The following is a 14,403-nucleotide window of genomic DNA, read 5'->3' on the forward strand; positions in this document are numbered from 1 at the left end:
GTTTGTTTGTTTGTTTGTTTACCTTTCTTTCTTTTGTTCTTTTTTTCTCCCTCTTCTTTCTTCAACAAAGTCTACCAAGAGTATTTACTTCATTTACCTTGCTTATTTTATCTTCTTTTTTACCAACAAACTGCGCAACTTCTTTCTTCTATCATTCTTTATTTATTCTTAATTTCTCTATTTCTCCACTACCAGTACTAACTTTTGTTTTACTTTCTTTCTTCCCTTATTTTATGCATTTATTTATTTATTTATTTAATTATTCACTCTACCAACAATTATTTCTTTCTTTCTTTCTCGTTTTATCAACACACTCTACCACCATTTCTTTCTTTCTTTCTTTCTTTCTTTCTTTCTTTCTCTCATTTTATCAGCACACTACCACCAAATCTTTCCTTTTCTTTCTTTCTTTCTTTCTTTCTTTCTTTCTTTCTTTCTCATTTTATCACCACACTACCACCAAATCTTTCCTGTTCTTTCTTTCTTTCTTTCTTTCTTTCTTTCTTTCTTTCTTTTTCTCATTTATCAGCACATGCTACCACCAATTCTTTCTTTCTTTCTCTCTCTCTTTCTTTCTCATTTCATCAGCACACTACCACCAATTCGTTCTTTCTTTCTTTCTTTCTTTCTTTCTCTCTCTCTTTCTTTCTCATTTCATCAGCACACTACCACCAATTCGTTCTTTCTTTCTTTCGTTCTTTCTTTCTTTCTTTCTTTCTTTCTTTCTTTCTCATTTTATCAGCACATGCTACCACCAATTCTTTCTTTCTTTCTCTCTCTTTCTTTCTCATTTTATCAGCACACTACCACCGATTCTTTCTTTCTTTCTCTTTCTTTCTTTCTCTCTTTCTTTCTTTCTAAGCCAAAGATATACAGCATCAATCCCAAAAAAGTTGGGACGCTGTGTAAAATGTAAATAAAAACAGAATCTGGAAAGGCACCACCAATGCTGAGAGGTATTTACAGGTTTTAGAGCAACAGAAAGACTCCGCCTCTCTAAGACACTCTTTTTATACCCAATCATGCTACTGACCTGCTGCCAATTAACCTCCAGCTGTTTCTTTTAGTGACACTTACTTTTCCAGCCTTTTCTTGCCCCGTCCCAACTTTTTTGAGACGTGTCGCGGCCATCAAATTCAAAATGCTCCTTCTTTTTTCCCCTTAAAGGTACATTCACTCAGTTTAAACATTTGATATGCTTTCTCTGTTGTGTTGTGAATAACATACGGGTTTATGAGATTTGCAAAAACTGAGGCCCTGCACATGCAATGCAAAGATGGAGGAGGGGATAAAAATTCCTCTTTCAGTGCAGCAGCAGCACTGAGAAGCAGTCCAGAGCCGAGTAAACATTTTGTTCCTGCAAAAAAAACCACAGCTCGATGCCAATCAGCGATTAATGAGGCGCAGTCGAGATCCAGCGGCTGAGGGGAGTTAAACGGAGCTGAATTAAGGAGCAATATCATCCCTCGTGCAGGTGCTCGCCGAACGAATAACCGCTTTAATTACTGTTATTCAATCATTCTCCTTTTTTCTGTCTCTCTCTCCCTCTCTCTCTACCCACTCATCCCCTCCTCTCCCCCCTGCCACCCTCTCCTCTAACAACTCTGCTATGGCATTATCAGTTTTTCTTGTCAATTTACAAACGCCCATCATGGTGTGCAGAATGCACCGTGGCCACGTGTGCCCCAAAAACACCAAGAGGCACGTCACAAGGAGCTTTGCTGAAAACAAATGTTAAAAAAAGGGGGTGGGTGGGTGGGTGGGTGGGTGGGGGCGGGGGGTTGTGGAACCAGACAGCCTGAAAAGTGAATGTGCAGACACAGTGTGGCCCACAGAGGCACGCGAGCTGCCCTTACATAGACACATCTGTGCATGACGGGTGCTCATCACTGTGGGCGGAAGTGTGTGTGTGTGTGTGTGTGTGTGTGTGTGTGTGTGTGCCTGTGTGCACCTGCTGCAGCATTTACCTCCACAATAGGGACTCTGTCACCGCCAACAGGTTGAAGAAAAAAGTTGACGGCTCAGAAATGAAGTTGCTTCAGTGTTAATTAAAGTGACACAGGATGATGAGGATGATGATGATGATGATGATGATGATGATGATGATGGCGACATGAGATCACCCTTATCAGCCCGTGTCGTCATGCACATGTGCACTATGCTGCCTTCATGTGCTCAGGCTCTGCATTGTGGTGTGTGTGTGTGTGTGTGTGTGTGTGTGTGTGTGTGTGTGTGTGTGTGTGTGTGTGTGTAATGGAGCAGATGTTGTGCAGAAACAGAATAGTGGGTCAGAGGAACACACATGCAGGTAATGTAGGTCAACCTGGAGTGGAAGGAGAGAATCTTTCTTTCTTTCTCTCTTTCTTTCTTTATTGTATGTCAAGGTCTACTACCAATACTCACTCTTTCATTCTGTCTTTCTGTCTTTCTTTCTTTCTTTCTTTCTCTCTTTCTTTCTTTCTTGTGTCACGTTCTACTACCAATACTCACTCTTTCATTCTGTCTTTCTGTCTTTCTTTCTTTCTTTCTTTCTCTCTTTCTTTCTTTATTGTATAAGTTCTACTACCAATACTCACTCTTTCTTTCTGTCTTTCTTTCTGTCTTTCTTTCTTTCTTTCTTTCTTTCTTTCTTTCTTGTGTCACGTTCTACTACCAATACTCACTCTTTCTTTCTGTCTTTCTTTCTTTCTTTCTTTCTCTCTTTCTTTCTTTATTGTATAAGTTCTACTACCAATACTCACTCTTTCTTTCTGTCTTTCTTTCTTTCTTTCTTTCTCTCTTTCTTTCTTTATTGTATAAGTTCTACTACCAATACTCACTCTTTCTTTCTGTCTTTCTTTCTTTCTTTCTTTCTTTCTTTCTTGTGTCACGTTCTACTAACAATACTCACTCTTTCTTTCTTTCTTTCTTTCTTTCTTTCTTTCTTTCTTTCTTTCTTTCTTTCTTTCTTTCTTCGTTTCTTTATTGTATGTCATCAAGGTCTACTACCAGTACTCACTCTTTCTTTCTTTCTTTCTTTCTTTCTTTCTTTCTTTCTTTCTTTCTTTCTTGTATGTCATCAAGATCTACTACCAATACTCAATCTTTCTTTCTTTCTTTCTTTCTTTCTTTCTTTCTTTCTTTCTTTCTTTCTTCCTTCCTTTCTTTCTTTCTTTCTTTCTTTCTTTCTTTCTTTCTTTCTTCCTTTCTTTATTGTATGTCATCAAGTTCTACTACCAATACTCACTCTTTCTTTCTTTCTTTCTTTCTTTCTTTCTTGTATGTCATCAAGATCTACTACCAATACTCAATCTTTCTTTCTTTCTTTCTTTCTTTCTTTCTTTCTTTCTTTCTTTCTTTCTTTCTTTCTTTCTTTCTTCCTTCCTTTCTTTCTTTCTTTCTTTCTTTCTTTCTTTATTGTATGTCATCAAGATCTACTACCAATACTCAATCTTTCTTTCTTTCTTTCTTTCTTTCTTTCTTTCTTTCTTTCTTTCTTTCTTCCTTTCTTTCTTTCTTGTATGTCAAGATCTACTACCAATGCTCACTCTTTCTTACTTTCTTTCATGTATTTTATCAAAGTCTTCTACCCATTTTGTTTCTTTCTTTCTCTTCATTTTTACTTTTACATTTGTGATTTTACTTCCAGTACTTCCATCCATCCATCCATCCATCCAGCCATGCCTGCTTCTTTTAATGTATTTGCTTTAATATACACTGGTAGAACACAATCTTTTTTCTTTTTTTTTTCCTTTTTTAAATAAATGATGTAACAAATTATGTCAAATATCATGGACTGTTTCCCTATTTACAAGTGGAAGGTTCAAAGCAGGCGAGTCCTCAGACCCGCTGAGCTTGTGCGCGAGTTTAAAGTTCTACCGCACTGACATTTATTACTGTCACTTCCAATACCAGCTTTATTTAAGAAAACACGTTTAATGCGTTTCAATCGGCTCTGCGTTCATCGTTTTTAGAAAGTGTAAATAATACTGATTAAAAAATAACATACAAACTCCATGCAATATGAAGTGCACAAAAAAAAACGTAAAATAAAGTAAATACCATTGTAAAAAAAAAAAATTATAATAATCAAAACAGTAAATGCTATAATTAAATTATTATTAGCAACAAGCACTAATATAATACATAATATGTATATAGATGGCTAGGGATGAATATCAAGGTGTTTAAGGTGATTGAGATTTTTTGGGGGTGGTGGTAGGGGGGTAGGGGTGGGGTTTGAGATGGTTTGCAGGTGCTGAAGCCATTAAGAGCTTTGAAAAGCAGTAAAAGGATTTTGAAATCAGTTGTAAATGAAAGGGGTGGCCAGCATATTGATGCTAAAGCAGGTGTAATGTGCTCCGTGCTTGTTTCTGTCTCACTGCAGTGATTTAAACGAGCTGTAATACATCACATTTCAGGTAAAAACGTAACCGCACGAAAAGCTGAACAAATGAGATGACTTATTAGCATCTTGCTGTGTGTGACGGTGAGAAAGGAGAGATCTTATTTAGTCATATTTCCACCAAGGAACTTTACCGACTGACCAATAAGGCTGCCGGTTGGGGGCCGAGCAACGAACAACAAACACTGAGGACAAAGTTCTGGATTCTTGACACAACCTCTTCATCACATTAATCTTTATTTCATCTGCATTGCGATTAATAATAATAAAACTAATTGAGATAGCGAGGAAGGAAGCACCATTAAATTCCATTTTTCATATAAACTGGCAGGAGTAAACAGAGTACCCTTTATGACTATAATAATAATGAACTCATCATGATGTGTGGGCATCAGGGCTTAGAGTTTTGGCTCGGTTCTTGCCTCATTCTAGGGCTTGAGTGCCTGATTTAACCCTGAGGAAAGAGATTTGGTCCACAGGAAACAGTAGTGGAGTTAGCCTAAAATTTTAACTGCCTTGCTCTGAAGAGCCAGATGTTCTAGTCTGCACAATAGGCTCCTGCTTAATTCCAGAATCTGTGTATTTTCTTCATTTGATTTCAGAAAGGTACAGTTTGCATTTTAATGGAGTTGCACAATTACTGAAGCTTGGGAGAAAGACCATGCCTGAAACCCAACTTTCTTCCTAATTAACTTGCCATGAATTCTCACCTCTCTAGTCTACGATTGATGAAAAGTTCCACACCAACACTTCCACCTCATGTTCTATCTAGTGTTCAACAACGCCTACTCCGAGCAACGTGGCTTTTGTAGCCAAATTACCCAGAACCCTCAGGGTCTCAGTTTCTCCCCACTTAAACAGTGGCAGCTCATACCGTCATTCAACAAAAGTCCTCTTTCACAGTTCTGTACATTTTAAATTCCACTGGAATGCAAATTAGCTCTTTTGAGTGACCCATTTTAAATAAATAAATAAATAAACAACAGTCGCTGTTTTACAGATATACAGTAAGCCGTTGATTTGGTCGCATTTCTAGACGTTGTGCTCCATAGAGTTATCATTGAACCTCAAAAACGGGAACTGCAACAACGCTAACAGAGCGCCATTGGGGCAGGAATCACGTTGCCCCATGCACCCTCTCTATGAACATTTTTATTTAGGAAGAGTAGGAAACAAGACAGTTAATGACAAGGTTACCACTTTGTGTGCCCACCAATATTGATTTATAGCAAATAACTTGAGATAAATCGAACAATTTTCCATAAAAAATAATTGCAGACTATCTATGATGAACCGTTTTTTTTTTTTTTTTTTTTTTGTAAGACAAAGATTTGCAGAGGGAAAGAGGGATTATAGAGTGTATAATGTTCATAACAACAGAAATGTGTGTGCACCTTTGTGACCTTTTTTCCCCCCTATGCAAAGGCTGAGAAAAATGTCTCACTTTTTCTGTGCCTGTTTTTTTTTGGGGGCTAGTTTCAGGAATTCCGTGTCATACTTGAGATGTAATTGGGCTGGGAATTTTGCTGAAACCTGGCAACCCTGGATAATTATATTAGCTCTTCTTGGTGTGCCTGTATCAAACACAGTTGAACAAAGGTATGTCAAAAACCTCTCGAAATGAGCTGCTAGGCTGTATGCTGAATGGCCATGATGCTGACTCTCAGCTGCCTATTATGAGGTTAGTTTAAAAATTCACTAGATGGTAGTCTATAGCATAGGGCAAGTGATTAATTCTTGGGCTGAATTTTGTTGTCATTATTAATGTTGTCCTGCACAACCAAAATCTATGGTCAAGAGCTGGTGCTTGTTCCACAATCTCTCTTCATGTAGTTTAGTTGAGGACGTGGGCTGCGTCCAAATCGTGTACTGACAGAGTTATCATTTGACTCGAGTCATGTAACCTGCAACTTATAAAGAACCGATGAGCTGCCGTCCGCCATGGGGTAGTAAGGGTATTCGGACACAGCCGTGGTCTACACGGACCACTAACGGTCCTGGGGTTTGTAACCATGTTTTAATTATTAGCAAGAAAATAAAATTACTGAGCTACCTATTCCAGTTTATCCAGTCACAATCATGCTCATTTGAAGCAATTAAAAAAAATGATAGAGAATAAATAGAAATAATTTAAATGACATGAAGAAAGCGGTAAAATAAAGTCTGTACAATTGTAATTATCATCAAAATGCTAAAAAGTATAATTAAATCATTAATTATGAAATTAAGAATAAAGAGTGAAACCTGGTAATAAATGAAACCTGATAAATATTGAGTTTTAGGTTTTTAGAAAAAGAAAAAAAAAAAAAAAACACAAGTCACTCCGTTCAGAGGCCTAATTAAGATGCTCCAAAAAACATGAAAGTATTGACAACAGAGATTCCAATTGAAAACTATTACTTATACAGTGTGTGCATGTATATATATATATATATATATATATATATATATATATATATATATATATATATATATGCAGGTTTGCATTATTTTTAGACTAATTTCAGTATTAGCAAGCGGAAATAAATAAATAAATATATAAAACATTAAGCGGATCCATATCCAGATGGTGGACCATTTGGGGAGGAAATAAACCACACAGTTGAGGTTTTTTTTTTTTTTTTTTTTTTTTTAGCATAAAGGAAACTTAATTAGCAATACATTTTACATTGTTACATATTGCATGCTGTAAATTGGCGAATATTTTTTATGCGTCTGGAGATGCATTATGGTGTAAGATCTGTCTGGCAGCTTGAGACCGTGGCCCTGTTTCAATAAGCCGAGTGTTTTTCCCTCGTCTTCGTCGACTTCTCTTCGCCGTTTCCCCTTATTTGTCTCGTCTTGTCAAGATTATTTCATGAGCTCAAATGAAGTTCGTTACATGAGTGTTTGGAGGATCTGGAGTTCTAGTCAACATGACTATTCACTTCAGGAACTGGAAAAGCTGTAGCAAAAAATATATATATATATGATATATATATATTATATAATGGGTGAAGTAAGTATTGAACGCGTCAACATATTCAGTAAATATATTTCCAATGAGGCTATTCGCATGAAATTTTCACCAGACTTTAGTAGTAACTCAAGAAATCCGCACATATAAAGAAATCCAAACATTAAGGTCCATAAATGAAGTTATGTGTAATAAAGAGGAATGACACGGGAAAAAAGTACTGAACACGCTAAGTGAAATTTATTTAATGGAGAAGTGGAGAAGCCTTTGCTTGTAATGTCGCTTCAAGACGCTTCCTGTGTGAAGAAACGAATGGGCCGCAGTATTCAGGTGTGATTTTGGCCCGTTCTTCTAAACATATTGTCTTTAAATCTTGTTCAAATGGATTCGAGTCAGGTGATCGACTGGGCCATTCTAACACCTTGATTTTTTTTTTCTCTGAAACCAATTGAGAGTTTCCTTTGCTGTATGCTTTGGATCGTTGTCCTGCTGGAAGCTCCACCCACGTCTCATCTTCATCATCCTGGTGGATGGCAGCAGATTCTTCTCAAGAATCTCCCGGTAAATGGCTCCATTTATCATTCCTTCAATTATATGAAGTCTTCCAGTACCATGTGATGAAAAACAGCCCCACACCATGATGCTTCACCTCCAAACTTCACTGTTGGTGTAGTGTTTTAACGGTGCTGTGCCGTGCCATTTCTTCTCCAAACATGGTGTGTAGTACGACAGCCAAAAAGTTCAATTTTGCTCTCGTCTGACCAGACTACACTCTCCCAGTATTTCATAGGCTTGTCCGATTCCATCAGTATGTTTCGCAACAATAAGGTTGGGAAGGTCTTGGGAGAGCTCTTTGCTTTTACCCATCATGAGATGTTTCTTGTGACACCTCGGTAACGCAAAGCCTTTTTATAGACCAGCAATTTACTAACCCAGCTGATATTAATCTGCACAGATAGGGGGTATAATTACTTCCTAACTACTTACAGATTTCAGCTGGCTCCTTACCCTGCCTTGGAGAACTGCTTTTTCTTAGCGTGTTCAGTACTTTTTTCCCGTGTCATTCCACTTTATTACACATAACTTCGTTTATGGGCCTTAATGTTGTGAATTCTTTATATTTGCAGATTTCTTGAGTTAATGCCGATGTCTGATGAAAATTTCATGTGAATAACCTCATTGGAAATATATATATATATATATATATATATATTCATGACATTTATCTAGTCAAATATCTTCATACTGTACATAGTCACTGACCACTTTATTAGGAACACCTGTAAATCTGCTTGTTCATGATTTAATCAGCCAATCATGTGGCAGCAGTGCAATTCAAAAAATCATGCAGGGTGGTGGGGGCGATGTAATGGTGTGGGGAATGTTTTCTTGGCACAACTTAATACCGGCTGACAATCACTTGACCATGTGCATCCTTTATGGCCACAATTTATGGCTAAATCTAGTGTAAATGTCAAAACCCTACAGGACAACCTTCAAAGGTTCTATGCAGAACCCTACAACAGTAGGTCTCCTTCACGAATTGAGGAATTAACTTGCTCTTGGCTAAGAGCTAATTAACTTGCTAACTAATCCGTTAGTTAGTCTGCTAACTAGTTTGCTAGCTAAGTAGCAAATCGGTATGAATATGCATACAGTTTTAAGGTAAAGAAACCTACAGGTAGCCAAGGAAACAATATATTGATATGCACATCTGGGCAAGGGAAGGTTTTTTTTTGTTTTGTTTTATTTTAATTGGTCTGGATGTGCCATCTCTCCAGATGTTGCACCTCTGGAAGATTTAGTAGCCAGCTCTCTGTCACACCACCACAGACACATCCTGCTGTGGAGTGTGTCTCCGAGGTCGAACTCTCGGACAGCGCTGACCCTCCCTAAGGAGTGGATATGCTCAGGAACACACACACACACACACATACACACACATTCATGATCCACAGACAATGTATGTCAGCGTCGTCGTCTTTTGTGGGCCTGTCTGTACGGAGACATTTTCATTTTTGCACATTGTTCTCACACTGGTTTCGTTTGCGGTAAATCTTCTAGGTCTTTGGCGTGTAACTTGGCATTCATAAAGAGTGAGTGATTTGGAACAAAAAGACACAAACAACAATAAAGTATCGTATCTTTAAAATGATGCAAACTAAGCAGAAATATTTCCTTTTATACCAAAGATATCACCTTGTTATAGAAGCTACTGTATAAACAGTCATTCCCTCGCCAGCCGTTCTTGCTCTTCTCTCAGCTCGTCACGTTACTGAGAAACTCCACAATACGAACTCCTCTGTCCTGAAGACTCTTCCGTGGCACGAGCTTTAGCTATAGCTTTACCTCTGACTGTTACCAAGTGCTCACGCTGAAGACTCCTTTCAGAAATGTTAAACACGTCACCAAAAAAAGTTTATAATCCGTTTGTATAAAGTGTTCTCCCTACAAGTTACGATCGAAATGGAAAAACATATCAGAACAAACGATGCACTCTATTAAAGCTGTGTTCAAAAAACAAAACAAAAACAAATCAATTAACCAACACTTTCGGGCCAAACAGAATAGAGAATTCACCAGCACTGTGGTATCGTAACATATACCTGATAAGATATAACAGCATAGGGCGCCTACATTTTTGCACAGTAGGCTACTGTATGTAATTATTATGAGATCGGATTATTATGAGAGAGTTCAGAGGAGAATGGAAACTGGTTTGAGCTGACAGGAAGGCTATCTCAAATAATCACTCGGTACATCCGTGGTGCACAGGAAAGCATCCCAGAATGCATAACACGTCGAGGGGGATGGGCTGCAACCGCAGAAATCGCGTCGTTTGTGGAACATGGTGTCCCGTCAGCCGAGAACCGAAGCTTAGAAAAAAAAACCCCCATCATCTGGTCTTCTTCTGTTATCTGCTGATTGGATAAAGCAAGTGTAGAGCTGAACCTAATAAAGTGGCCAGTGAACGTATTATTAATTTGCCTTACACTTGTCTTGAAGTGTCAGGGATTCCGTTAAGGGGAACTGGTGAGGGACAAGGGCATGTTAACAGTATTGAAACCTGGCACAAGAGCGTGTTTCTGTCTTTTGCATGGATTTTTCAGTTCTCCCAGGAAAACATCTTAAAGAACGTGTTCCCGCTTTCGTTTTCAATCAGCGGAGAAGTCTCCTCTGCCACAAACGCTAACGCGGGTTGTCGAGCTGCCGTGGGAATCTCTCTCCGTCATCCTCCAGTCGTCTCGAGCCCTTTCCTCGAGCCCCTATTGTTCCCGCCGCCCTGATATTTAATCCTGTCATGTTTGCACTCATTTACATCGGTGTAGCGTTTGAATAATTAAGTGCGTGGATAACTGCTAAATGCATTCTTAACGGGCTGTGAAGGTGCGTATTGCTTTTCCTGTGATTGAAATGAACTCCGCGGGAGCCTCGTCGGTGAGTCAGCGGTGGGGTACGTATCCCATCACCCCTCGCATGCTGTAATGACCCATCAGATTCCCACCAGAGAGCGAGCGTCAATTAGCTCACGGAAGCACAGACAAGATGAGATCGAGGGAACCCTGTGAGAGGTGAAAAGAGGTTCTGGGGAATCTTTCTGATGCTTTGAAAAGCATTAATAAGCGAGATTCTTTATTTAATTACTGCTCCATCATCTACAAGATGTCTTAAGTGACTGTCGGCATGGTCCTGGGACATAAGTGGTATTTCTACTAGGGATGCAAAAATATCGGTCTGACACTGTGCTCATTTACTTGTACTCCACCCATCTGCTTTCCATACAGCTTATCCTACACAGGGTCGCAGGGAGCCCGGAGCCTAGCCCAGGGATCTCGGGGACGCCCTGGACGGGGTTACTCGGGGCTTCCCGGAAGGTGTTGAGTTCAAAAACCCGCTACAGAGCCGGTGTTTGGATTGGACGTATCTTCAGATGAAAGCAATTTGCCAAATACGTCGATGTAGCTGTTTTAAAAAAAAAAAATGCAAAGTTGTCACGTTATATTAATCAAACATCAGGTCTGCTGTTATTGAGTGAAACACGCAGAGATGAGAAGACGTTAAATAATTGATTCATCTCCGTCTTAAATAATACATTCCTGAATAGTAAAAATCAACGGTTTATTTATAAACCGTGTAATAGGAATTCTTCTTGGTAAACAGACTCGGGAGCCTACAGGAAGAAAAGAAATGAAAGGGGGAGAATAGGGGGGGGGGGGGGGTGGATACGATTGGAGGCAAAGAACGAAAACGAGTTAGTGGAGGGGACCCTGCAGATCATTTAAACGAGAGGACGAAGTATCGAAGGAGGAATGACCGTGAGAAAGGAGGAAAGAAGGGAAGTAAGAATGAATGAAAGGAAGGGAAAAGAGAGATGAAGGGGGGGGGAGTGTGTGTGAGAGAGAGGAAGAAAGAAACAGACGAAAGAGTAAGAAAGAAAGAAGGGCAGAGCTGGAAAGAGAGAAAAAAGACAAATGGGAAAAGGTAAGAAGAAAAAAAGAGACAAAAAGAAGAAGAAAAAACAGGTGAGTGAGAAAGGGAGAAGGACAGAGCGATAGAAATAGGCGAAATAAGAAAGAAAGAATGAAAGAAAGAAAGTGGGAAAGAAAGAACGTAAGACTAAGAAAGAAAGAAAGAAAGAAAGAAAGGCGGAGGGGAAAAGAAAAGAGACAAAGGAGGATGAGGGGAAAAGGAAGAAGGAAGAGGGGAAAGAAAGAAAGAAAGAAAGAACGAATGAATGAACGAACAAAATATAGTACTAAGGAAGAAAGAAGGGGAAGATGGGAAAAGCAAAGAGGTAAGTGAGAATGGGGGAAAGAAATAAAGAGAAGAAGGGAAAGAAAGAAAGAAAGAACAAAAGAAAGAAGGGAAAACTAAATGGGAAAAGAAAGAAGAAAGAGGGGAAACTAGGGTAGAAGGAGAAAAATAGGAAGACAGAATAGAAAAAAAAAACAAGTGAGGAAAAAATAAGAAGAGGAAAGAGGGAACAAGAGGGGAAAAAATTTTTTAATAATTGATTCATTTTCAGTCACCTGTATATGATAAAATAGAAAAGGGTTAGAAGGATGGATGGATGGATGGATGGATGAAAAAGCAAATGATGGAAAATGATAGATATTGATTAAACAAAGGAGAAAGAGGAGTAGAAAGAATGTAAGGAAGAACGAAAGGAAGGCAGCGGTAGAGGAATAAACAAACAAACAAATAAATAAATACATACATTTTGGTAGTTCAACTCAGGGTCCTACAGTTAAAAAAAAAAAAATAAATAAATAAAAAATTGAAAGAAGAAAGGAAGGGAGAAAAGAGAGATAAAACTAAGATTTAGAAAGTTTTTATAATGTTACAAAGATTTACTATAAAATGTCAGGGCGATGCTGCTGTCATGAAATAAATGCATATGTTTGTGTAATAAATGTTTGTAGCTGACAGCCTGAAATAAATTATGTAAAAATGTTTAAATCATTAACGTGAAAGTCCAAACGACCGAGAAGTGTTCGAAAAGCTAGTTAACCGACTGTTAATTAAAAAAACCAAAATTCTCTTTGCTGCAGCAAATTGGGCGAAAATGTTGATTACATACAGTACAGTGTGTGACAAATCCCTCGTTCAGGAGAGCGGTACGTTTCACGCAACGCTAACGTGATTGCAATCTTCTCCTCCTTTTTTTCCCACATTCTCTCGTTTTTTATTTATATTCTACAGCGTTTTTCCTTTGTCACGAATTCTGCGCCGTCGACTCGAGCACACAGGCGGCTAATAAACCGTCGTAACCGTGTACTTCCGAAACCTACTGTGGCTCTGGGAAATCAAATTTTTCAATTTGCGACATCTTTCGAGAGCCGTTTTTTAAGCGCTGCCTCTTCGGCCCACGCGAGACCTCGACTGATAACTTTTGCCAAGTGAGCGAAGCGTTTACATTATGAACATTTTGGCCTTCGTCTCCTCCAAATGAGCTCGAGCAGATAAACAATGGAAATGATCTGGCACCATTTTCCTAAATAATAAAAGAATAATGAGATGAAATTGCGGCTAAGACATAAATGCCAAGCTCGTGTTTTTTTTTTTTTTGTTGTTGTTGTTTTTTTTGTTTTTTTTACATCTCATACTATCATGCTTTTCTCTAAGCATGTATTAAAGGTGTGTATGGTTCTGGTCTTGGATTGTTTACATTCTAACTAGCTGATGAGTTTGGACAATATTTCCCATCACATCACCTTCGGCAATAATTGCAGGGTGTTAACGTGCGCCGCAGGAAGTCTGGAGTCGGAACTTCAATCCTCAATTCGTTTGTTTTTTCGCCGTAGACTGAAGACATTTTGGGTTTGAGGTCAAAACATGAATATCAGAAGAGAGTTTAGCATTTCCGATTTTATTTCCTGGTGTTTATATGTACACATGTGAAACGATATAGAACACGGCACATTTTGTGTCAACCTAATTTGTAGGTGAGCAAAAATATTGAACATGTCCTTGCCATGCCTTCTTCATTCTAGACTATACCTCATTCACTATAAGCCACACCCCCTTTACATTAGGCCACACCTCATAGACACTAGGCCACACCCCCTTCATTATAGACTACACCTCTTTCATTTGAGGCCACACCTCCTTCATTCTAGACTACAACTCATTCACTCTAAGCCTCACCTCCTTTACTCTAGGCCACACCTCATTCACCCTAGGCCACACCTCCTTCATTCTAGACTACAACTCATTCAATCTAAGCCACACCTCCTTTACACCAGGCCACACCTCATTCACTCTAGGTCACACCTCATTCACACTAGGCCACACCTCCTTCATTCTAGACTACACCTCATTCGGTCTAAGCCACACCTTCTTGTTACCCAGGTGTATCCTGTTAGATTGGTTGTTTTAAATAATAAAAAGCTCTGGACATCTAGTCCTGGTTTTATCCCTCAGTTTCACCTGTGAAAACTGCATTTGTTGTTAAAAAGGATAAGACAACGTGAAGACCAGAGAGCTGTCTATGGGAGAAAAGCAAGGCATTTCGAAGCTGAGAAAAGAGGGGAAATCTATCAGAGGCATCGTACAAACATTA

Source organism: Ictalurus punctatus, chromosome 23, assembly GCF_001660625.3.
Source record: "Ictalurus punctatus breed USDA103 chromosome 23, Coco_2.0, whole genome shotgun sequence".
NCBI lineage: Eukaryota > Metazoa > Chordata > Actinopteri > Siluriformes > Ictaluridae > Ictalurus > Ictalurus punctatus.